The sequence below is a fragment of the Canis aureus genome, chromosome 27, assembly GCF_053574225.1.
Source record: "Canis aureus isolate CA01 chromosome 27, VMU_Caureus_v.1.0, whole genome shotgun sequence".
Lineage (NCBI taxonomy): Eukaryota > Metazoa > Chordata > Mammalia > Carnivora > Canidae > Canis > Canis aureus.
Window position 1 is genome coordinate 25,751,008 of NC_135637.1, and position 26,553 is coordinate 25,777,560.

Consider the following 26,553-nt stretch of genomic DNA (forward strand, 5'->3'; position numbering starts at 1 on the left):
CAATTTCAATGCAGTATAACTGCAATCAGCCTGTGGTGAGGAGCCACAGGCAGAAGGAAAGGCTCCGTAAAGGAGAGGTTTGCATGGGCCTTGAAAGATGAGTAGGAGTTTGCACAAGATCTAGTTTTTCTTTTACTCTGGACCCTCCTCCCTGCTCAAGAAGCTAGCTGCCCTCTGGCCCCTGAGATAGAAAAGTGGTAATAGTTCATCAGGTGCTAAAAAAGACCTGAAACTCACACAAAATATACATTCAACCAGGGACACCTGGGTGGCCCAATAGTTGGGCGTCTGCCTTCGACTCAGGGGTGATCCCGGGGTTCTGGATCAAGTCCCGCATCGGGCTCCCTGCAGGGAGCCTGCTTCTCCCTCTGCCTGTGTCCCTGCCTCAATCTCTGTGTCTCTCAGGAATAAAAAATAAAATCTTTTTTTTTTTAAGATTTATTTATTCCTGAGAGACACAGAGAAAGAGACAGAGAGAGAGAGAGAGAGAGAGAGAGGCAGAGACACAGGCAGAGGGAGAAGCAGGCTCCATTCCATGCAGGGAGCCTGACACGGGACTCAGATCCCTGGTCTCCAGGATCACACCCTGGGCTGAAGGCGGTGCTAAACCGCTGAGCCACCCGGGCTGCCCCGAAAATAAAATCTTTAAAAATATATATACATTCAACCTTTACCATCTGCTAATATGCTCAAAACTAAATGTATAAGAAGATCCTTCTGAGTTTCCATGTACTGATTTTAACTTTCTTGGGACATCCCTTGCTCTTCTACCGTCGTCCTCAGCACTCTGGAAGATGTCCTTAACAGTTCTCATTTAACCAACAACTTTTCTTTAAAACAGGAAGCAGGGCTCCTCTGGGGCAGTCCTCTCTCTGGTCATCCTGCCCCTCCCCCATGGGTTCCAGCCTCCCAGCTGGCTCTCACTCACCGTCCACACCTCCAGGTCTGTCTGCTCTGGTTTCAGCCTGCAACCCTTGCCAAAAGTATCAAAAAGGAAACCGCTAGTCAAAATTTCCTCTCCTTCCCTGAATTTGTTTTTCTTTCTTGCTTTTTTCTTTTTAAGATTTTATTTATTTGAGAGAGACAAAGAGCATGGTGGGGGGGGCGGGGCAGGAGGAGAGGGAGAAGCAGGCTCCCCACTGAGGCAGGAGCCCGACGTGGAGCTCCATCCCAGGAACCCGAAATCAGGACCTGAGGCCAAGGCAGACACTTAACAGAATGCGCCACCCAGGTACCCCTCATTTTTTTTTTAATTGAGGGCCATCTTTATTGGACATTTCTTTCTTCCTTTTTTTTTCCTTTCCCTGAATTTCTTTCTTTTTTTTTTTTTTTAAGATTTTATTTGTTCATGAGAGAGAGAGAGAGAGGGAGAGACACAGGCAGAGGGAGAAGCAGGCTCCATGCAGGGAGTCCGATGTGGGACTCGATCCTGGACCTGCAGGATCATGGGCTGAGCTGAAGGCAGACAGACGCTCAACCACTGAGCCCCCTCAGGTGTCCCACCTTTCCCTAGATTTCTGATTCTACTTCTGCAGTGGGTGCGAATGGTAACCCAACTCCAGGGTGTGTGTGTGTGTGTATAAAGAAAAAAATATATATATATATACACACATATATATAGTATATATGTACTAAAATGTATAAAAATGGGATCCCTGGTGGCGCAGCGGTTTGGCGCTTGCCTTTGGCCCAGGGCGCGATCCTGGAGACCCGGAATCGAATCCCACGTCGGGCTCCCGGTGCATGGAGCCTGCTTCTCGCTCTGCCTGTGTCTCTGCCTCTCTCTCTCTGTGACTATCATAAATTAAAAAAAAAAAAAAAATGTATATATACTTTTTTAATTAAAGTTGTTTTTTTTTTTTAATTCATGAGAGATACACAGAGAGAGGCAGACACACTGGCAGAGGGAGAAACAGACTCCATCCCAGGACCCTGGAATCATGACCTGAAACAAAGGCAGACCCTCAACCACTGAACCACCCAGGCATCCCAAAATATATATATTTTAAAACCTAAAAACAAAACCAAACCCCGCAAAGCTGGAAGCAGGAATATGAGAGAGAGAATGTGGGGGAGGACTTCTTGTCACCTCCACTATGATCCTACCCTTGCTTGGCTATAAATTCTGCGGTCACTCCCTCTCCCAATTCCTGCTCTGCCTCTTTCTCTAAAGCAGCCAGAAGGGACTTGGGGGTGTCTGAGCTTACACATTTTCCTCACTCTCCCTTGGGGCCCCGGGGAGAGGCTAACCCCTGGGCTGAGGAGCTGGCTTGGAAACTCAGGGCTCCGGGGACCACGCTCTCTGGACCGCGCTCGCTTCCTCCCTTTGCACAGCGAGGGAGCTGACCTTTTTGGTTTCATCCTGCCTTTTTCCTCTACGCCCCACATGGCTTGGCAACCATAAGTCACCACTGTTTTTCCTCCTTGGCATTTCTTAAATGTGGCCTGCTTAAATTAAAAGGTCAAAAGAGAGAGGCCCCATGGACTTTGAAACGTTCAGCTTGCCTTCTGGCCCTGGCCACTGGCTTGACAGGTCCCGCTGGCTCTCCCGGAGAGGGGGCCGCTGATGAAATCCGGAATCCAGAGGAGGCCCTGAACCCTCCCAGGCCCTCCCTCCCTGAAAGTGCCCTTGTTTGCGTATCCGGGTTCCAGAACAGGAACCTCTTGTTGGAAATCACCCCGGGAGGTAACGTTACTGATTGAGTAGTCCGCCCGCCTCCCTGAGAAAGACAGAACCTGTTTTCACTGATTAAAATCGCCTTATTTGTTCACTTTCTACTTCTTTTAAATTTTTTTTAAGATTTTATTTATTTATTCATGAGACACACACACACACACACAGAGAGAGAGAGAGAGAGAGAGGCAGAGACAGGCAGAGGGAGAAGCAGGCTCCACGCAGGGAGCCAGATGCGGAACTCGATCCCGGGTCTCCAGGATCACGCCCTGGGCTGAAGGCAGATGCTAAACCGCTGGGCCACCCAGGCATCCCCACTTTCTACTTCTAAATGTTCTCAGAACCTTTTTCCAGGAAGAAGCCAGATGATAGGAAATCAGAGAAGCAACGATCATCCAGCCTGTTTTCGCCCTCCTCACTCTAAAGCTCCTTTTACTGTCACGAAACACGCAGGAGGATGTGTGGAATAAGCCAATAGCAGCAACAACAGCCGATGAGCGTGGGGTGTGTGCCAGGTGCTGTGCAAGGCACTGGCATCCATTCTCTTTCATTTCTGCAGGGTGGGAACTGGCTCCAGAGGAGGAAGGTGGAGAGGTGAGGCCCAAGGTCACACCACTAGTCGGTGGGAGAACTGACCTTTGAACCTAGATCTCCATGCCCGATTCCTGGGGGTTGGACAGGCAGGGAAAGGACCCAGGCCTGGCTTCCTGCTTTGAAGCCCTGTGGCTTTTGAGGCGACCCCCACTTTCAGTGATTTGCATTTGATTAGACAGAAACTGAAAACTCAAGGGGTCTGAAACCAGCAAAAGAATGTTCTTTCAGTCTCTGTTGGCCTTCCTTGGTTGGGTAACATCTACTCTGCAAACAACAGACCGGGAGCCAGGCAGAGCTGGCCCCACGCCTAGTGGAGTAAACAGCACCTGAAGGTCAGGCAGGCCGCGCAGGGCACCTCATGAGGCCTCGCTCTGAGACACAGCCATGGGCTAGAAGCCGGGAGCCCAGAGCCCTGCTCCTGGTGCTGCCGTTATTCTCATGTGTGCTTCTCTTTTCCTCATCTTGAAGTGGAAGAAGTCGTCTTGAAAGATTGAGGTCCAGGCTGGCCCCAGGGATCAGTTTGACAGGAGCAGTGCGGCTCAGGGGTGGGCACGCAGAGGGTAGAGTCCAGTTGCCTGGGTTCAGGTATCAGCTCTACCACTTACAAACTCTAGGACTCTAGACAACTCCCTAACTTTTCAGACTGTTTTCCTATCATGCATCTAAGAATAATAGTAGAACCCACCCCATAGAGTTGTCAAGATATTAAGTCAGAAAGCCCAGCAGAATTCTAGAATATAGTGTCATGGCCACAAAGGTCCTTTCCTTTGACTTTGTTTTGGTGGGGAAATTGAAATTCAATTAAAGCAAAAGTTAAACTAGAAGGAGGAGGAGAGATGGAGGAAGAGGAGGAAGGGATGGAGGAGAAGAAGAAGTTACAGTTAACATCTAGGGGTGCCTGAGTGGCTCAGTCAGCTAAGGGTCTGCTTTTGGTTCTGGTTGTGATCCGGGGGATCCTGGGATTGAGACCTGTGTCCAGCTACCCTCTCAGTGGAGAGTCTGCTTGTCTCTCTCCCCCTGCTCACTCTCTTTCTCTCTCAAATAAATTTTTTAAAAAATCTTTGAAGTTATATTTAACATCTTATAATTAATACTTATTTCAGGGATCCCTGGGTGGCGCAGCGGTTTGGCGCCTGCCTTTGGCCCAGGGCGCGATCCTGGAGACCCGGGATCAAATCCCACTTCGGGCTCCCGGTGCATGGAGCCTGCTTCTCCCTCTGCCTGTGTCTCTGCCTCTCTCTCTCTCTCTCTCTCTCTCTCTCTCTCTGTGTGTGTGTGTGTGTGACTATCATAAATAAATAAAAAATTTTAAAAATTTTTAAAAAAATACTTATTTCAGGGATGTCTGGGTGGCTCAGCGGTTTAGTGCGTGCCTTCAGTCCAGGGCGTGATCCTGGAGTCCCTGGATCAAGTCTCACGTCAGGCTCCCTGCATTGAGCCTGCTTCTCCCTCTTCCTGTGTCTCTGCCTCTTTCTCTGTGTCTTTCATGAATAAATAAATAAAATCTTAAAAAAAAAAAACTTATTTCAGTGATTATACATAGGAAACAACATGTTGGGAATTATTAGTGATTCTTTAACTCTGCAAATATTCACTGACTGGTTGGTGGATGTGGAGCCTTTTTCTAGTTCTGCAGATCATAAAAAGATATTTACACATAGACCTTTTCCTAAAGAACTCCCAGTCCAGGAAGAGACACATACAAATAACTATGACAGAGAAGTAACAGTGTCATGCAGGGATTAGGAATCTGCTCTGATGCTTCAGTATATTCTCTAGAGGCCCAGACACAGCAAGATTCCTGGGAGAATGTAGACTTTGTGGTCACATATAGCACATTTTCAGGCCCAACTTTGACACTGATCAGCTGGATAATCTTGGACAATTTAAATACCTTCTCTGAGCGATTTCCTCCTCTTGTGATGATTAATTTTATAAGTTAATTTAGCTAAGCTACAATACCCAGGTATTCTATTAAACAGTAATCCAGGTGTTGCCCTGCAGGTATTTTGTAGACGCAGTTAACGTCTACAATTGACTTCAAGTAAAGGAGGTCGTCCAAGTGGGTCTCATTCAATCAGTGAAAGGCCTTAAGAGCAAAACTAAAGTTTCTCTGAGGAAGAATAAATTTCACATATGGATTGTGGCATTGGCTCCTGCACAGTTTCCAGCCTACCAGTCTGTGCCAAAAATAATTTTAAACATGTCAGCCCCACAATCATATAAGCCAATTCCCTGAAATAAATCACATATATGTAGATCATATATCACATATATATCAGGTATATATGATATGGGACCACATCATATATACATACAATGCTATATACTACATATATATATCAAATCACCTATCTATGATATTATGTAAAAATGTCCTACTGGTTCTGTTTCTCTGATAATAGACAAGCAGAGATGTTACTTCTCTTTTCCTGTCTTGACTGTCCCCAGCATTATCTATCCCCTGCTCCTCTCAGTTCCTCAACACCTTATCATGAAAGTACAGAACTTGGACTTGGGAGGGTCTCTAAAGGCTGTGTAGTTCACTCTTTTCTAATGTGCAAATGAAGATATTCAGATGGAGAAGCCAAGTGATTTGTCCCAGATCTCAAAGACTACATTGGCCTGGGGGTAACATTTAGGGCTGCCTTGCAGAGTTGGCATAGAGTGAGGCAAGAGAAGCACTTACTTCAGGTGCAAAATTTAAGGGGGTGCCCCAAAAGCCAGTAATCAAGATGAAAAATGTTTTGATGTAATATTTTTTAAAATCTAAATTAATGCAAAAATCTATGATGCACAAAGTATCACTTTTTTTTTTTTTTTTTTTTTTAAAGTAAGCTTCATGCTCAACATGGGGTTTGAACTCACAACCCTGAGATTAAGAGTCACATGCTTGGGCTTCTGGGTGGCTCAGTCAGTTGAGCATCTGCCTTTGGCTCAGGTCATGATCCTGGGACCCTGGGATCCAGTCCCACATCAGGCTCCCTGCTCAGTGGGAAGCACCTGCTTCTCCCTCTCCACCTGCCACTCTGCCTACTTGTGCTATGTCAAATCAATCAATCAATCAATCTGAAAAAAAGTCACATGCTCTACCAATTGAGCCAGCCAGGCCCCCACAAACTAACATTTTTAAATAAAGAAGGATCATTATTATTGGATTTTCCTTTTGCTGTAGGCGCTGGTCTGGTTGGCACAGTACAGTTGCCTGTGTCTATTGGCATCTCTGTATTTAGACATGGCATCATATGCTACCCACGGTGTGCATTATAATTGTGCATGTGGTTTCCTCTGCCCATCAAGACCTCTCATAGGTGGCCAAAAGCCCTGGTGTGCCCAGGACTGAGGGGTTTCTCAGAATGCAAGATGTTTAATGGATAAATTGAGGACAGTAACAGCAAACCAGGATGGTTGTTTATCCTGTTAGAGAAGGAAACAGGGACCAGATCATATGCACTTTTTGTACCCTTGAGCCACTTGGTTACACTAATTATTATTGATTGAATTTGCCTTTTCTGGAGAAGTGCTTGGCAGGCACTCAGTATATCCCTAATCAGTTGCTTATCTGAGGCACAGAAAGGCTAACACTGACTTGGCCAGGACCCACTGGCAAATCCCTGGTGCTCCAGCACCAAGCCTGTTGGCCTTCCCAGTGTCCTGCCTGCTGCTCATCCATAACCATCCCCTGAGATTCCTGAGCTATAAATCCACTTTGCAAAACCAGTAAAGGCCAATTTGCCTAAAATCTGCCCAGGAAGTTGCACTCCTTTTCTTCTTTTTTCTTAACCAGCAAATACTCTGCCTTTTGAAACTTTCTGTGCCTTAGACATAAATAAGCTTATTGCTTCAAGGATCATCATATCATGCCTTTTGCTAAGGACAGACATACGGAACGTTGTAGGCAGGCCACTTAACAAAGCTAGCTCTGTCACCTGGATCAAGACCTCTGACTGCTTTGGTTCTAAGTTTCCTCAATGACCAAATGAAAGGCCTGCACTTATTGTTCTGGGACATAGCAGAGTGCTTCTGTGACCATCAGTACCCTTAATCTATAAAGTTGGCATCATACCTTTTTAAGGCAAATGTGAAAATTAAATAAGGTAATGTATAGAAACCACTTTACGGGGCAGCCTGGATGGCTCACGGTTTAGCACTGCCTTCGGCCCAGGGCCTGATCCTGGAAACTCGGGATCGAGTCCCACGTCGGGCTCCCTGCGTGGAGCCTGCTTCTCCCTCTGCCTGTGTCTCTGCCTCTCACTCTCTGTGTCTCTCATGAATAAATAAATAAAAAAAAAAAAAAGAAAGAAACCACTTTATATGGTCCCTTGTGGGAGGTCATTTATTTTGTTTTTCCTTCTCTCTAGTTCTCTGAATCTAAAATGCAGTTTTATTTATTTATTTATCTAGCTATTTATTTTATTTATTTATTCCTGTGAGACATAGAAGCAGAGACATAGAGGGAGAAGCAGTCCCCCCATAGGGAGCCCGACTCAGACTTGATCCCCAGATCGGGATCATGTCCTAAGCCAAAGGCAGATGCTCAACTGCTGAGCCACCCAGACACCCCATAAAATGCAGTAATTTTATGATTCCACTTTCTTTCTTTCTTTTTTTTAAAATATTTTATTTATTCATGAGACACACAGAGAGAGAGAGAGAGAGAGGCAGAGACACAAGCAGGCAACCTGCCTGGGACTTGATGTGGGACTCGATCCCAGGACCGCATGGATCATGCCCTGGGCCCAAGGCAGGCACTAAACCACAGAGCCACCCAGGGATACCCTCCTCTTTCTTTCCTCTTTTCTTTCTTTCTTTCTTTCTTTCTTTCTTTCCTTCTTTCTTTCTTTCTTTCTTTCTTTCTTTCTTTCTTTCTTTCTTTCTTTCTTTCTTTCTTTCTTCATGAGAAACAGAGAGAGAGAGAGAGAGGCAGAGACACAGGCAGAGGGAGAAGCAGGTTCCATGGAGGGAGCCTGATGTGGGACTTGATCTCAGGACCGCAGGATCATGCCCTGAGCCAAAGACAGACGCCCAACACCTGAGTTACCCAGGCGTCCCTTTTTTTTTTTTTAAGATTTTATTTATTTATTCATGATAGACATACAGAGAGAGGCAGAGACACAGGCAGAGGGATAAGCAGGCTCCCTAATGGGAACCCGATGTGGGACTTGACCCTGGCACCCCAGGATCATGCCCTGAACTAAAGGCTCAATCGCTGAGCCACCCAGGCCATCCCTGTGATTCCACTTTCTTTCTTTTTTTTTTAAAGATTTTATTTATTTATTTATGACACACATTCACAGAGAGAGAGAGGCAGAGACACAGGCAGAGGAAGAAGCAGGCTCCATGCAGGGAGCCCAACGTGGGACTTGATCCTGGGACTCCAGGATCACGCCCTGGGCCAAAGGCAGGCACCAAACTGCTGAGCCACCCAGGGATCCCTGATTCCACTTTCATAGTCGGTAGGACAGATCATTCATTCATTTATTCATTCCTTTATTCCAAAATGTCTTATTGCTCACCTGCCATGTGCCAAACATAACCCTAGGTATCAGGTGCTAAGGATATGGTGGTGAGCAAGAACCCAGTTATAAAACATTGGAAATTGGGATGCCTGGGCTGCTCAGTGGTTGACCGTCTGTCTGCCTTTGGCTCAGGGCATGATCCTGGAGTTCCTGTGGAGACCCTGCTTTCCCCTCTGCCTTTGTCTCTGCCTCTTCCTGTTTCTCTGATGAATAAATAAATAAAATCTTAAAAAAAAAAAAGAAATTATCTAAAAATCACCTGCAATGCTAGAAGAAACATACCAAAACCCCCTATGAAAACCCAATAATAGAAGGCACCCACAAGTCAGAAATCATCCCTGTTGTGACTGTTTCAAATGAATTCTGAGTAGATGCTATTTAGCAGGTGGTCACAGTTCTCCCCGGTGGCTGCTATTCTTGTATTTAAAACACCTGCTGCTGTTTGTAGGTTGCTAACATTTACTTTGGTCTTTATGTCAATGCCATTTGCTGAAGGAGCCAGCTGGGGGACTTTTCTCTTTCAACATTGCCGCCGAATTGTGCTTTGTCCATATGAAAATAAACATCACTTATGTAGATAGCATCACCACAATCTTCAAGGGTGATTTGACCAGGGACCTTCTGCTCAAGATGAAGAGAATAGGTTTCATCTTGACGGTGTGAGGACTGCTGTCCTTCATGGCTTTATCATCTGGCTTTAAAAAAAAATATTTTATTTATTTATTCATGAGAGACCAGAGAGAGAGAGAGAGAGAGGGATACAGGCAGAGCGAGAAGCAGGTTCCCTGCAGGGAACCCGATGTGGGACATGATCCCGAGCCAAAGGCATACGCTCAACCACAGAGCCACCCAGGCGTCCCTCATCTGGCTTAATTTTACTTTACCTGGTGTTGTTTTTATCTTGCTTCCTTTCCTTGGAGCCCTTTTAAGTAATTCCTCTCCACTTTTTTTTTTTAATTCATTTATTTATTCATGAGGGACAGAGAGAGAGAGGCAGAGACACAGGCAGAGGGAGACACAGTCTCCCTATGGGGAGCCTGATGTGGGACTGGATCCCAGGACCCCGGGATCATGACCTGACCCAAAGGCAGATGCTCAACCACTGAGCCCCCCAGGTGCCCCAATTCTTCTCCACTTGTGAGATTTTACCAGACAGTTGAGAACTGATGAGCCATAGAAGGTAAAAATTAGACAGCAGATTAGTGGGTTGCCAAGTGCCAGGGGTGGGGAAAAACCAGAGACTCACAACTGAATGGCGATGGGGTCTTCTCTTGTGGGAGTGATGAAAACGTTTTGGAATTAGATAGAGGTAATGGTTTCACAACATTGTGAATGTACTAAATGCCACTGAATTGTATACTTTGGGCTCTATGAATTTCACCTAAATAAAAACCAAGCAAAACATTATGTTAAGTGATAGGAGCCAGATACAAGAGTATATAATCTGTATGAATCTGTATATATGAAGTTCAAGAACAGGTTAAACTAATCTTTGGTAATAGAGTCCCAGGATCGAGTCCCATGTCGGGCTCCTTGTTTCTTGTGGGGCTTGTTTCTCCCTCTGCCTGTGTCTCTGCCTCTCTCTCTCTCTCTCTCTCTCTCTGTCTCATGAATGAATGAATAAAATCTTTAAAAAAATAAAAAATAAAATAAATAAAATAAAGATTGTATTTATTTGTTTATTTAGAGAGAGAATGAGTGAGCAGGGAGGAGCAGAGGGAAAGGGAAGAGAGAATCTCAAGTGGACTCCCCACTGAGTACAAGGCCGAAGCAGGACTCAATCTCCTGACCCTGAGGTCACGATCCAAGCAGAAATCAAGAGTCCGATACTTAACTGAGTCACACAGGTGCCCCACACAGGCTAAGTCACACAGGTGCCCCAAGATCTGTGCATTTTATTGATGGTAATTCTACCTCATTTAAAAAATTAAAATGGAAAAAAAATTAAAATGGAAGGACACCTGGATGGCTCAGTGGGGTAAGTGTCTGCCTTCGGCTCACGTCATGGTCTTGGCACCCTGGGATGGAGCCCCACATTGGGCTCCCTGCTCAGTGGGGAGTCTGCTTGTCCCTCTCCCTCTGCCCCTATCCACCACTCATCCTCTCTTGCTTGATCGCTCTCTCAAGTAAATAAATAAAATCCTGGGATGCCTGGATGGCTCAGCGGTTGAGCATCTATCTGCCTTCGGCCCAGGTTGTGATCCCAAGGTCCCAGGATCGAGTCCCGCATCGGGTTCCCTGCATGGAACCTGCTTCTCCCTCTGCCTGCTTCTCCCTCTGCCTCTCTGTGTGTCTCTTGTGAATAAATAAATAAAATCTTAAAAAAAGAGAGACACCAAAGAGCACTCAAGGCTGCACAAGGAGGTCATGTGAGCACACAATGAGAAAGCAACTACGTGCAAGCCAGGAGGAGAGCCCTCACCAGAGACTGAATTAGGCTAGAATTTGGTCTCCAGAACTTTGAGACTCAGCCAAACCCACTAATCAAGTGTCAGGATGGAATAAAAAATTTCTTCAAACATTCAAGGACTCAAAAAACATACCTTGCCAACCCACAGAAGGGGAGAAAAAAAATTGCAAATCTGTAACTGATAAGGCACTTATATTTAGAATATATAAATTATATATTATTATAAATATATATAATATATAAATTATATATATATATTTAAAAACCCAAATAATCCCATGAGAACCAAGTAAAAGATCTGAATAAACATTTCTCCAGAGAAGAAACAAAAATGACAAAAAGCACATGAAAAGATGCTCAACATCATTAGTCATCAGGGAAATGCAAATCAAAAGCACAATTAAGTACCATGTCACACCCACTGGGCTATAAAAAAAAAGACTTACTAACAAGTGTCAATGATGATAGAAATTGGAACCAGCCCTCACAACACTGCTAATAGGTACAGTGTTTAAAATGGTGCAGCTGCTTTGGAAAATAGCCTGCCAGTTTCTCAAAACAAGAAACATAGAGTCACCATATGACTTAGCAGTTCCACTCCTAGGTATATAACCAAGAGAAATGAAAACATACCTGCGCAAAAACTTGTACATAAATTTTCTTTCTTGGGGCAGCCCTGGTGGCTGACTGGTTTAGTGCCGCCTTTGGCCCAGGCCGTGATCCTAGAGACCCGGGATCGAATCCCACGTCGGGCTCCCGGTGCATGGAGCCTGCTTCTCCCTCTGCCTGTGTCTCTGCCTCTCTCTCTCTCTCTCTCTCTCTCTGTGTGACTATAATAAATAAATAAACAAATAAATAAATAAATAAATAAATAAATAAAATAAAACAATTTTTTCTTTCTTTTAAAGATTTTATTTTTATTTATTTATTATTTTTTAAAAAGATTTTATTTATTTATTGACAGAGAGAGAGCACAAGTAGGAGAAGTAGCAGAGGGAGAGGGAGAAGTGGGCTGTCTGCTGAGCAGGGAGCCCAAAGGGTGGGTCAATCCCAGGATCCTGGGATCATGCATGACCTGAGCCAAAGGCAGACACTTAAGTGACTGAGCCATCCAGGCACCCCTATTTTATTATTATTTTTGAAGTTTTATTTATTTACCAGAAAAAGAGAGCAGAGAAGAGGGACAGAGGGAGAGGGAGAGATAATCTTAAGCAAACTCCAACCCGGTGCAGACCCTGATTTGAGGCTTGATCTCAGAACCCTGAGATCAGGAACTGAGACGAAACCAAGAGTTGGACATTTAACCAACTGCACCACCCAGGTGCCCTAATTATTTTATTTTATTTTATTATTTTATGTTATTTATTTTGTGCAATTTATTTATTTATTTATTTGAGAAAGAGAGTGTGTGTATACATGAGCCAGGGGAGGGGCAGAGGGAGAGAGAGAGTGGGAGAGAAGCAGACTCCCCAGTGAGCAAAGAGCTCAACACGACACAGGGCTTGATCTCACAACTCTGGGATCACAACCTGAGCTGAAACCAAGAGTTGGATGCTCAACCAATTGAGCCACCCAGGCACCCCTAAAGATTTTATTTTTAACTCATCTCCACAGCCAATGCAGGGCTTGAACCCACAGCCCCCAGATCAAAAGTAGCATGCTCTACCAACTGAGCCAGTCAGGTAGCAGGCTGCACATAAATTTTCATAGCAGCATTATTCTTAATAGCCAAAAAGTAGAGACAACCCAATGTCCATCAAACAATGAATGGATGAATAAAATTTGTTATATCCATACAATGGAACATAATTTGGCAATAAAAAGAATTGAAAGCAGGGACTCAAGATAATTGTACATGCATGTTCACAGCAACATTATTCATAAATAGCCAAAAGGTGGAAGCAACACAAGTGTTCATCAATGGATGAATGGATAAACAAAATGTGGCATAGACATGTAAGGGAATAATATTCAAGCTCTAAAAGGAAAGAAATTCTGCAACAAGAATGAAACTTGAGGACATCATGCTAAGTCAAATAAGCCAGTCACAAGCCAGTGTATGATTCCACTGATATGAGGTACCTAGAGTAGCCAAGTTCACAGATGCAGAAAGTAAAATAATAATTTCCAGGGCCTGAGGGGAGGGGTAACAGGGAGCTCTTTGATGAGCATAGAGTTTCAGTTTTACCAGATGAGAAGAGTCCTAGAGATGGATGGTGGTGATGGTTGTTCAACAATGTGAATGTACTTAACATTATTAAACCTTATACTTTTTTTTTTAAAGATTGTATTTATTTATTCATGAGAGACAGAGAGGGAGGCAGAGACAGGCAGAGGGAGAAGCAGGCTCCTCACAGGGAGCCCGATGAGGGACTTGATCTTGCATCTGGGGATCATGCCCTGAGCCAAAGCCAGATGCTCAACCGCTGAGCCACCCAGGCATTCCATATTAGACTGTATACTTAAAAATGGTTAAGATGGCAAATTTTATGTGTATTTCGCCATGATTGTAGACGAATGAACAAAGTCTTGACACACTACAACATGGATAACTCTTGAACACTTTACGCTGAGTGAAGGAAGCCAGTCTTCACATAAAGGGCCACTTATTCTATGATTCCATTTATAGAAATGTCTATAGCACACAAGTTTATATATATATATGTTTTTTTTTAAGATTTTATTTATTTATTCATGAGAGACACAGAGAGAGAGGCAGAGGCAGAAGCAGACTCCATGCGGAGAGCCCGACACGGGACTCGATCCTGGGTATCCAGGATCACACCCTGGGCCGAAGGCAGTGCCAAACCGCTGAGCCACCCGGGCTGCCTGCCCAATGCTTAAGTTTATAAAGACAGAAAAGTGGTTGTCAGGGACTGGGGTGGCAGTATGGTGGGAGGGGTTAGGAGGGTAATTTTACATGTTAAGCCAGTTAACTGTATAGAATGTGATTATATCTAAATTAACTGTTAATAATGTATATTGAGGGGGATCCCTGGGTGGCTCAGCGATTTAGCGCCTGCCTTTGACCCAGGGCGCGATCCTGGAGTCCCGGAATCGAGTCCCACGTCAGGCTCCCTGCATGGAGCCTGCTTCTTCCTCCTCCTGTGTCTCTGCCTCTCTCTCTCGTCTTTCTCTCTCTCTCTCTAGGTCCATCATAAATAAATAAATATTAAAAAATAAAATAAAATTTGTTTATTTTTATTTTTTATTTTTTTTTAATTTTTTTTAAATGTATATTGAATATGTTTAAATAAGTTAAGGCCAAATGTGCTTCATGAGAATAAGGAATTATCCCAAGAAGGGAAGGCATGGGATACAGGAAACAGGGAATCCCACATAGGATAGGATTGGTTTAAAAGGAATCTGAGGAGAAAGGTGATGTCACAGGCTAAGAGTGCAAGCAGTCTGCATTGGGGCAGGAAGGTTCTAGATAGGAATTTTATTTTATATTTTTTAAAATATTTTATTTATTTATTCATGAGAGACACACAGAGACAGGCAAAGAGGGAGGAAGCAGCTCCATGCAGGGAACCCGATGTGGGACTCGATCCCAGGACTCTGGGATCACACCCTGAGCCAAAGGCAGACGCTCAACCGCTGAGCCACCCAGGCATCCCTAGATAAGGAATTTTAAAAAAGATATACTAAGTGGTAAAAAACAAACACAGAAAATAATAGATACATTAAAAGTAAGGTAATAAAAACACGGTAGTTATTAATTACAGGAAAAACAAAAAGTTGTAAAAGAAAAAGTTTATAATACGCTATGCATCTCAGCTTTGAATGACATTGTAACAATGCATACCATTAATAAAAATGGTGGCATAAAATACATTGGGAGAATGAGGAGAAGTGGAAGTGGTTGTGAAAAGAGAATTCCTTGTGTGGAAGTTGACATAGAGCAATGTAAGGTTATTATTTAGAAAAATGGAGATGACATGGGCACCTGGCTGGCTCAGTAGGTGGAGTATGTGACTCTTTTTTTTTCTTCTTTTAAGATTTTATTTATTTATTCATGAGAGACACAGAGAGGCAGAGACACAGGCAGAGGGAGAAGCAGGCTCCATGCAGGGAACCCAATGTGGGACTCCATCTTGGGTCTCCAGGATCACACCCTGGATGGAAGGCAGCACTAAACCTCTGAGCCACCTGGGCAGCCCAGAGTATATGACTCTTGATCTCAGGTTTGTGAGTTGGAATCCCACGGTGGGTGTAGAGATTACTTAAGAACAAAATCTTAAAAAAAGAGTGAGAACAAAATGGAGGTGACATAACAGGAAGTAATAGCAAAGAAGTTGCCTCTGAGGAGTAAGACTGGGGAGAGGGGAAGGGTAGGATAGGCAACCTGGATTTCGTTGTAAGCCTTTTAAAGATTTTATTTATTGGGGATCCCTGGGTGGCGCAGCGGTTTGGCGCCTGCCTTTGGCCCAGGGCGCGATCCTGGAGACCCAGGATCGAATCCCACATCAGGCTCCCGGTGCATGGAGTCTGCTTCTCCCTCTGCCTATGTCTCTGCCTCTCTCTCTCTCTCTGTGACTATCATAAATAAATAAAAATTAAAAAAAAATAAAAAATTTTTTATTTATTTGTTATTTTTATTTTATTATTTTTTTAAAGATTTTATTTATTTATTCAGGGGAGAAACAGAGAGAGAGAGACAAAGCAAAGGCAGAGGGAGAAGCAGGCTCCCTGCAGGGAGCCTGATGCAGGACTTGATGCTGAGACTCCAGGATGACGGCCTGAGCCTAAGACAGACACTCAACCACTGAGCTACCCAGGCATCCCTATTCGTTTATTTTAGAAAGAGGGAGTGCATGCCCATGCCAACAGGAGGGGCAGAGGGAGAGGGAGAGAGAGAGAAACCCAAGCAGTTTCCAGGCTGAGCTCAGGGCCCCATCTTATGATCCCAAGATCATGACCTGAGCCAAAACCAAGAGTCAGATGCCTAACCGAGTGAGCCACCCATGTTCCCCTGTTGTAAGCCTTTTAAATCTGCCTTGACTAAAAACAAAACAAGCTATATGCATATGTTTTAAAATATATTTTAACTAATCTCTATACTGAATGTGGGGCTTGAACTCACAACCCTGAAATAAAGAGTCTTGTGCTCTACCCAGGTAGAGCTCCTTAAATGTATTTTTTTAAAAATCCAGGCATCTGGATGGCTCAGTAGGTCAAGTATCTGCCTTTGGCTCAGGTCACGATTCCAGGGTCCTAGGATCAAGCCCCACATCAGGCTCCCTGCTCAGTAGGGAGTCTGCTTCTCCCTCTCTCTCTGCCCCTCCCCCAGCTTGTGCTCTCTCTCTCTCTCTCTCTCCAATCAATCAATCAATCAATCAATCAATCAATATTTAAAAATGTATATATGTAAATATATTTTTTAAAATGGGAACCTAGAACGTATTGAACTCTTTTGAATGCTCATTTCCTATTCAGGAAACATGGGGTTAATTTTAGGGCTCACAGCACCCAGGGGGAAGAGACTAAATGGGAGAATTGGAAGACAGTTGTCTTAGCCGAGGACTTTCTCCTCCACCTTCCCAGCTGTGTCTAATGTCTGGGACCTTCGACAGGAACCAGGACACCGGGTCTGTTTTCTTGCCACCTTTCACCATCTCGGGTTCTGGATTCCATCTGCACCCCCAGAACACTCTTGGCCTTCAACCCTATTATTTCTGGAAATCTTTACCACACTTCTTCCCAAACTTCTTGGCCCATATTGCTCGCTCTCAGGTGCCCAGCCTTGGCTTCCCATCAGATTCTTGCCCAACACATACTTTCCTGAACTTGACACTTGGGACTTTCCCTGGGTTTCCTCACAGGAGCTCAGATTCTAATTCCTCTGACACTCCACCCTCCACAGCTCTAGGCCACCCCACCCTCAGCCCAGCCTCTGGAGCCATGGGCAGAACCCAGGATCCACCTACATAACCAGGAGGAAACATCACGATGAGACATTTGCCACATCTGTCTGTAGTCTCAGCCTCCTCACTGGTGACTTGGGAGAAATTATTGTTACTGTGAAAATTCAAGAAGTATAACAGTAGTTGTGACTGGCATGAGTAAGCTTCAGGAAATTATTAGGGTAAAGAAACACTAAAGTAGAATTTCAAGCAATGCCAAGAAATAGCAGCAGATTGCTGGCTAGCTATGGGTGAGGACAACAGGAGTGAGTGGAGATTTCTGGGAGCAAAAGCCAAGCAGAAAGTTTTAGATTTCAACAATTCTGAAGGAAAAAAACAAAACAAAACAAAAACATGGCTGTGCCTATAACTGAATGGTCTTCTACACCCATCCCTGGGGCTCTGACGCTTTTGGCCACGGCCAGGGACATGCACACTCACCATTTTTAAGTGCGAAACAAGAGACTATAGTCTGTCATCCAGGATTCCTCTTCCGCCTTGCTCTCCTTTCCATTTCAGAACATCCCCAGTCCCCTGTGGCAGTCTGAGCTTTCTTCTGACCTCCTCCATTGGGCCTTGATCTTCCATGGGCTAAAAGACTTTTTGCTTTACTTCCTCTAGAACCCATTTCCCATATGTTTGTATCCTCCTGACGGTGCAACTATTTAAGAATTGATGTCAAGGGCAGCCCTGGTGGCTCAGCAGTTTAGCGCCACCTTCAGCCCTGGGTGTGATCCTGGAGGCCTGGGATCGAGTCCCACGTTGGCTCCCTGCTTGGAGCCTGCTTCTCCCTCTGCCTGTGTCTCTGCCTCTCTCTCTCTCTCTCTCTCTCTCTCTCTCTCTCTCTCTCGGTGTCTCTTGTGAATAAATAAATAAAATCTTAAAAAAAAAAAAAAAGAATTGATGTCAATATTTCCCTGGGGAAATTCCTACTGACTCTGAGTTTCCTCCATGTCATGACTCTTTTTATCAACATCTTTTCATTTCACTATCAGTGAAAGAAAAAAAGAGTTTCTAAATATAATGCGCATGACGGTATTTAACTTTTGTAGGCACTGTAGCCCGTTTATTTCCAGAAATGCTGCTCTGAGGACTGGAATCTTTAAATCGCATTAAGATATTTGACTTGGATCCGTTTTTTTTTCATGGGAAGCTGGTACTGTACTGATTCCAGACTTTCAGAATTCATAATTCAGTAAAAATTTTTTTAAAGGTGGTGGTCAGGGGAGTAAGAGTCTTTTTTTCAAAGGTGGGGCTTGGGGTGGGGGTGATAGGAACAATCGTCTGTTACCACCCAAAGAATAGGAAGAATGTAGAATGGGCTTTTAAATTTAGTACATTAAGCTTTTTAAAAAAATGCTCTACATTGTGCTTATTTTTCTCATTTCTCTGGTCTCCTGTGGTTTGACCACGAGGAACAAACCAGCTAAGCGGAGGGAGATGGCGCCGCAAAGGACTGCAGGGCCACCTAGTGGCCGGACGTCTTCCCTGCACCTGCAGGGGATGCCATTCCTGCCAATAGTCACCCCAAATGAACTCGCACCTAGGGTTTTTGGCATGAAGATCAGCCCTTGCTACTTTATGGAATTTTTAACATTCATTTTATAAATGTTCCTACAGCCTTGGACTTCAAAGGATTGCCTCACCCTAAACCTGAAGATTGAGTTTCCAGCCATTGACTGGTGATTCTGAGCAGTGTTTCCTGAGTCAGACAGGCCTGGGTGAGAATTTGCTGTCTGGGTGACTTTGGGCAAGTTATTTAAACTTTCTGACCCTCAGTTTCTTCTCTTTTTTTTTTTTTTTAAAAGATTTTATTTACTTCTTTTTTTTTTTTTTTTTAATTTTTATTTATTTATGATAGTCACAGAGAGAGAGAGAGAGAGAGAGGCAGAGACACAGGCAGAGGGAGAAGCAGGCTCCATGCACCGGGAGCCCGACGTGGGATTCGATCCCGGGTCTCCAGGATTGCGCCCTGGGCCAAAGGCAGGCGCTAAACCGCTGCGCCACCCAGGGTTCCCAGATTTTATTTACTTCTGAGAGACAAAGATTGAGAGAGAGAGAGAAAGCCCAAGTGGGAGAAGAGGCAGAGGGAGAAGCAAACTCCCCACCGAACAGGGAGCCAGACATGGGGCTTGATCCCAGGACTCCAAGGTCAGTGACCTGAGCTGAAGGCAGATGCTTAACTGACTGAGCCACCTAGATGCCCCTTTATCACCCTAGTTTTTTTTTTTAATAAAATAATTTTTATTGGTGTTCAATTTACCAACATACAGACTAATACCTAGTGCTCATCCCGTCAGGAGTCCCCCTCAGTGCCCATCACCCACTCACCCCCACCCCCCGCCCTCCTCCCCTTCCACCACCCCCAGTTCGTTTCCCAGAGTTAGGAGTCTTTATGTTCTGTCTCCCTTTCTGATATTTCCCACACATTTCTCTCCCTTCCCCTATATTCCCTTTCACTATTATTTATATTCCCCAAATTAATGAGAACATATGTTTGTCCTTCTCTGATTGACTTACTTCACTCAGCATAATACCCTCCAGGTCCATCCACGTTGAAGCAAATGGTGGGTATTTGTCGTTTCTAATGGCTGAGTAATATTCCATTGTATACATAAACCACATCTTCTTTATCCACTCATCTTTCCATGGACACCGAGGCTCCTTCCACATTTTGACTATTGTGGCCATTGCTGCTAGAAACATCGGGGTGCAGGTGTCCCGGCGTTTCATTGCATCTGAATCTTTGGGGTAAATCCCCAACAGTGCAATTGCTGGGTCGTAGGGCAGGTCTATTTTTAACTCTTTGAGGAACCTCCACACAGTTTTCCAGAGTGGCTGCACCATGACCCTCAGTTTCCTCTTGTACAATGGAGATGGTAATAGTTGGCAGGATTGTTCTGAAGATAAAGGGAAGTGTGCATGTCATGTATTTCTGGCTGTTCCTGACAAGTAAACATCGCTATTGATTTGTTCAATGCTTATGGAAAGATGGTATAGCCTACGGAAGGGACAGAAACTACCCACCCACACAGGCCTATCTTTGTAAAAGGCTTAATATGAGATGCCTGAGCAGTGTCTCCAAAATCCTTCACTTCTTTTTTTTTTTTTTTTCAGAGATTTTGTTTATTCATGAGAGACACGGGCACAGGGAGAAGTAGGTTCCCTGCCAAGCATGGAGCCCAAGGTGGGACTCGATCTCAGGACCCTGGGATCATGACCTGAGCCAAAGGTAGACGCTCAACTGCGGAGTCACCCAGGTGCCCCTTTCACTTCTTTTCAATAATTTTTTTTTCAATAATGTTTTATAGGTTTGTTTGTTTTGTTTTTGTATAGAGATCTGCATAGCTTTGTTGTTTTTTTTAAAAAGATTTTATGTTTAAGTAATTTCTAGACTTAATGCCAGGCTTGGACTTTCAACCCTGAGATCAAGAGTTGTACACTCTACCACTGAGCCAGCCTTATGCCCCTATGGACAACTTTTTAAAAATACCAATTTCTAGAAACTTCAATTTTGATGTCATTGTACATGATACTTTTTTACATTTCATTTTATAACTGGTGCTGTGTGTAGAAGTATATTTTTTTATATTGACCTGTATCTAGCAAACATGCCACAGTAACTTATTTATTCTAATACTTTATTTTTCGATTCATTTGGGCTTTCCCTGTGCCTAATCATGTCACTATTGAATAATGGCAGTTTGACTTCTTTCTGTCCAAACTTTTCTTTCTTTATTTCTTATTTTAATTTTAGATTTTATTTATTTATTCATGAGAGCCACACAGAGAGAGGCAGAGACACAGGCAGAGGGAGAAGCAGGCTCTATGCAGGGACCCTGGTGCGGGACTCGATCCCAGGACCCCGGGATCTCACCCTGAGCCAAAGACAGACGCTCAACCACTGAGCCACCCGGGTGCCCCTCTCCAAACTTTTCTTAATTATTGCCATCTTGCATGGCCTAGGGCCTACAGGACATTGGTGAATATTTGTGATAGTCTTTGTCTTGTTCCCCATCTCAGAGAGCTTTCGAATTTACCATTGACTATATTTGCTAAGAATTTTTAGTGGATCATATTTAATGAGATCTACTCTGCTTTCCAGACCTTTCAAAGTAATGATTTCTATAATTTCTATGGATAAGACTAGAGGTAATATATATTTCCAACTATTTTTTTAAGATTTTATTTATTTATTCATAGAGACAGAGAGAGAGAGGCAGAGGGAGAAGCAGGCATCATACAGAGATGCCTGATGTGGGACTCGATCCAGGGTCTCCAGGGTCTCCAGGATCACGCCCTGGGCTGCAGGCGGCACTAAACCGCTGCACCACCGGGGCTGCCCTGTTATTTCCAACTCTTATTATTATTATTATTATTATTTTTAATTTCCAACTCTTAATAGTGATTATCAAGGTACACCTGGCTGGTTTAGTCAGTAGAGCATGTGACTCTTGATCTCAGGTTTGTAAATTCAAGCCACACATTGGGCGTAAAGATTACTTAAAAAAAATAAAATCTTAGGGGTAGCTCAGTCCGTTAAACATTTGACTCTTGATTTTAGCTCAGATCATGATCGCAGGACTGTGAGATTGAGCCCAGCATAGGGCTCTGTGCTGGATGTGGAGCCTGCTTAGGATTCTCTCTCACCTTGTGCCCCATTCCCCCTAAAAAAAATAATAATAAAAATAGAATAAAATCTTAAAAAAAAAAACAGTGGTTATGGCAGGATGGGGGTATGGGAGAGGTTGTATGACATTACAGGTAACTTTTACTTTCCCTTTTTCTTTTTAAGATTTTATTTATTTATTCATGAGAGACACACACACACACAGAGAGGCAGAGACACAGGCAGAGGGAGAAGCAGGCTCCATGCAGGGAGCCTGACGTGGGATTCGATCCTGGGACTTCAGGATCACACCCTGGGCTGAAGGCAGGCGCCAAACCACTGAGCCACCCAGGGATCCCCAAGTTTTACTTTCTAAAAGATAAATTACTTTAGCATCTGAATTATTTACAGTGAACGTAGATCTCTTTTGTCATCAGTAAAAATAAAGCCAAAAGACAATTTAATTAATCCAGTGAAAGGTAACAAGCGTCAGATAGTAAAATGAATCTCAGAAACAACTTTGTAATGATCTATCCAACTATATAATTTTCACTCAGTTTTTTCTCATCACCACGTCCTCAGTCTCTGCTTAGACTTTCTGATTCACACTGAGTTGCTGCACATACTGAGATTTGGTCCCTGTGGTGGGTGCTGTTGGTACCCTGCCCAGGCCTCTTCATAGGCCAGTGCGCCGACTTCCCAGCTGCTCTGGGCGTTGGCCACTGAAAGCTGATGGCTCCATCCTTCTTTGGAGGATTCTCTTAACTGGTGGGAGCTGCCCTGCCAGGAGATGCCTGGGAGGTGACACATACAGCCTGCTTGGCCCATGGCCAAGGACTGACTAACAGGGTGGGGTATGAAGCCCAGCTCCCTGGCCTTGAGGCAGGACAAACTCCACAGTGCAGTAGATACCCAAGAGCCCCCTGTGGGATCAGGCTGTGGCTGGACCTCTCTTGAGAGCTCCTATTAGCTTGGCTCCTTCCCCGGCTCTGTCCAGCTTCTCTGGATTCTTTACAGGTTTCTCCCTAGGGTGCTTCATCAGTAAATCCCTTGCAGGAGAATCTCCCCTCCTGCCTCAGCCTCTGCTTCTGGGGAGCCTAAATTTCAGTCTCCAAGGGTGGGCTCCCTGTGTCCAGGGCCCACCTGTCTCATCTGCGATCCAGGGGACACAGTATGAGGTGGCCAGGGAAGAGCTGGACGTGGCTGGAGCAGTGGCCCCCAAGGAAAGACCACAGAGCACTGGAAATGTGGCTGAGAGGGAACGTGGCATCCAGGGCTGTCTATCTGACTCTAAAGCCTGGATTTGGAGCTATGACCTTGTGCCATGCTTCATGCCTAGAAAGTTTCTACAGTTTTAAGTTGCAACTATTCTAAAAAGTGTAAGGGGGTGGGGGGGTGCCTGGCTGCCTCAGGAGGGGGAGCATGTGACTCTTGATCTCAGGGTTGTGAGTTGGAGCCTCACATTGGGTGTAGAGATGACTTAAAAATAAATAGATATACAACCCTCCCAAGCAAAACAGATCTGTAAGAGGGGGGTATTCCTTCATAATGCAGGTTCTAAGGAGCTGCAAAGGGCAGCCCGGGTGGCTCAGCGGTTTAGCGCCACCTTCATTCAGTTCAGGGTCTGATCCTGGAGACCTGGAATCAAGTGACACGTCGGGCTCCCTGCATGGAGCCTGCTTCTTCCTCTGCCTGTGTCTCTGCCTCTCTCTCTGTGTGTGTCTCTCATGGATAAATAAATAAAATCTTTAAAAAATAAATAAGGTGCTGCAAGGTCAGTATTTATTTATTTATTTATTATTTTAAAAAGATTTTTATTATTACTTATTTACGAGAGACACACAGAGAGAGGCAGAGACATAGGCAGAGGGAGAAGCAGGCTCCATGCAGGGAGCCCGATGCGGGACTTGATACAGGACCCTGGCATCATGACCTGAGCACCATGACCTGAGCCCAAGGCGGATGTTCAATCACTGAGGCACCCAGGTGTTTCAGCAAGGCCAATATTTAGCATCCAGGCAGGCGGCTACTCTGTCGGGTAACTAGCTCGCTTTGTTTTTTGTTTTTTTAAGATTTTATTTATTTATTCATGAGAGACACACAGAGAGAGAGGCAGAGACACAGGCAGAGGGAGAAGCAGGCTCCATGTAGGGAGCCCGACATGGGACTCGATCCCAGGTCTCCAGGATCACGCCCTGGGCCAAAGGCAGGCGCTAAACGGCTGAGCCACCTGGGCTGCCCTAACTGGCTCACTGTGACTCAGCCCAGGTCAACAGGTCAGCAGTGAAGAGCCAGCATTGGGAGAGTAGATTATCCATATGGAAAAGGAATCGGTTCCCTATGCCACACAAACCATAGATGAATTTCAGATATATCAAAGTTTTCTAAATGTGAACAAAGAGGGGTGCCCGGGTGGCTCAGTCAGTTGTGTCCAATTCTTGATTTCAGCTCTGGTTGTGATCTTGGGTTCCTGAGATCACCACCCACCCTGCTTGGGAATCCACACTTGGCAGGGGGTCTGCTTGAGATTCTCTGATTCTTTCTTCCTCTGCCCTTCCCCCCTACTCATGCATGCTCACTCTCTCAAAATATAAGTAAATCTTTTTAAAAAAATATTTTATTTATTTATTCATGAGAGACACACAGAGAGAGGCAGAGACACGGACAGAGGGAGAAGCAAGCTCCCCATGGGGAGCCCGATGCGGGACTCAATCCCAGGACCCTGGGATTATTCCCTGAGACAAAGGCAGATGCTCAATTGCTGAGCCACCCCAGTGCCCCATAAATAAATCTTTTTATTTTTTTATTTTTATTTTTTAATAAATCTTTTTTTAAAAAAAGAATATCAGAGTGGAAAGAATATCTTAAATAGGATGTGAAAACTGCAAACCTTTAAGGAGAAATATTTAATATAACTATCAAAATTAAAAGTATCTGTGTGACAGCATCATAAAATGAAAAGCAAAAGGCATGATAGTATCAGATGGCAAATTCCAGTTTACTATGCGGTTCTCACTCACAGGGCTCCTGCCTGGTGTCTCACCCTTGAAGCCATTTGCCACCTTCACCCTCCTCCGTGACCACCCAAAATGCACAAGAGTGTGAGCTAGGTCAGACCCCCAAAAGTTGGGCCAGGTATGAGAACTCGTGAGGCAGCTGGCCTGGACTCAGTTGAAGTCATTTTCACTTTGCTTTTCTACAGAACCTGCCAGAGAGCTGTGTGAAAGGAGTACCTGACATGGAAGGTCCACGGCTCCATTCCTCAGAGGTACACCTGAAGTCCCTGAGTCCTCAGCTTTCCTAGGGGAACAAAGAATGTGCTCCAGCAGAGGGAGCTAGAATCCCAGGGTGCCATTTGTCCCTTTTTGTTCTGGAAGAGAGGGTATGTCAACCACTGTGATGTGAGCCTGTCTGACTTACCAATCAAAACTCCTTGCTGTGCCATGGTTCCTGGTCACTACTGTGTTTTCTTTCTTGCTGCCCAAGAAGGCCTTCCAGAGGTTTCCATGCAGTGGAGCTGGCCTGGGCTACCACAGAAGGTAGGTATTTTCTAATTGGATTGAAATTCTCCACTAGAATCGGGATCCCTGGGTGGCGCAGCGGTTTGGCGCCTGCCTTTGGCCCAGGGCGCGATCCTGGAGACCCGGGATCGAATCCCACATCGGGCTCCTGGTGCATGGAGCCTGCTTCTCTCTCTGCCTGTGTCTCTGCCTCTCTCTCTCTCTGTCTGTGACTTAAATAAATAAATAATAAATAAAAATATAAAAAAAAAAAAAAAAAAAAAGAAATTCTCCACTAGAATCAAAGGAAGCTGTTGAACTCTCTTTAGTCTGCATTTCTCTGGAGTTGTTTTGGGCTTTTACACCTGTTCATAGAACACTTGAGTAGTGAGCCTACACTCTCTGCTCTTCATAGGTCCCCTTTGCAAATTTACTAGCCTTCAAGAAAAGAAGGTGAGGTCTTGAAGCCAGTGACAACTGTGACAGCTTCACAGCAACGTGTTTGCTGCTAACTCTGAGCATGATACATTAAAAAAAGTAAGCTTAATTTTTTAGAACACTTTTAGATATACAAAGAAAAATTGCAAAGATAGTACACATCATTCCCACCCAGCCCACACCATTTTCTTCCTTTATTAACAACTTTTATCAAGGGGCACCTTGGTGGCTCAGTTGGTTAGGCATCTGCCTTTGGCAGAGATCATGCTGGGGTCTTGGGATTGAGCCCTGAGTCAAGCTCCCTGCTCAGCGGGGGGGGGGGGGGGGACTGCTTCTCCCTCTCCCTTTGCCCCCTCCCTGCTTGTGTGATCTCTCAAGTAAATCAATAAATAAACAAGATCTTTAAAAAACAACAAAGGGCAGCCCCGATGGCTCAGCAGTTTGGCGCCTACTTCGGCCTGGGGTGTGATCCTGGGGACCCGGGGTCAGGTCCTGCGTTGGGCTCCCTGCATGGGGCCTGCTTCTCTCTCTGCCTCTCTCTCTGTTTGTCATGATTAAATAAATAAAATCTTAAAAAAAAAATCTTACATCAGTATGGCATCTTTGTTACAATTAATAACAAATATTGATATATTATTAGTAACCAAAGTCCATACTTTATTTGAATTTCTTTAATTTTTACCTAATATCCTTTTTGTGATCCAGGATTCTGTGAAATATTGTATAGTTAGTTGTCAGATCTCATGGGCTCCTCTTGGCAGGGACAGTTTCTCACACTTTCCTTGTTTTTGAAGACCCTGACAATTTTGAGGAGTACTGATCAGGTATTTTTTTCTGATGATTAGGCCAGAGTTATGAATTTTTAAGAGGAAGACCCAGAAGTAAAGTGGCATTTTCTTTGTT

The 26,553-nt window shown here is 44.5% G+C and overlaps 2 long non-coding RNA genes across 2 annotated transcripts; one reads left to right on the plus strand and one right to left on the minus strand.

Moving 5' to 3' along the window:
• Positions 1 to 993: 993 nt before the first annotated feature.
• On the plus strand, positions 994 to 20,357 carry LOC144298997 (uncharacterized). The gene is made up of 4 exons (XR_013365829.1): positions 994 to 1,231; positions 18,724 to 18,824; positions 19,124 to 19,254; positions 20,221 to 20,357. It is a non-coding gene; the product is annotated as an uncharacterized LOC144298997 (long non-coding RNA).
• Positions 9,229 to 12,020, minus strand: LOC144298996 (uncharacterized). The gene is made up of 2 exons (XR_013365828.1): positions 11,831 to 12,020; positions 9,229 to 9,482 (listed from the first exon to the last, which is right to left on the minus strand). It is a non-coding gene; the product is annotated as an uncharacterized LOC144298996 (long non-coding RNA).
• Positions 20,358 to 26,553: the final 6,196 nt, after the last annotated feature.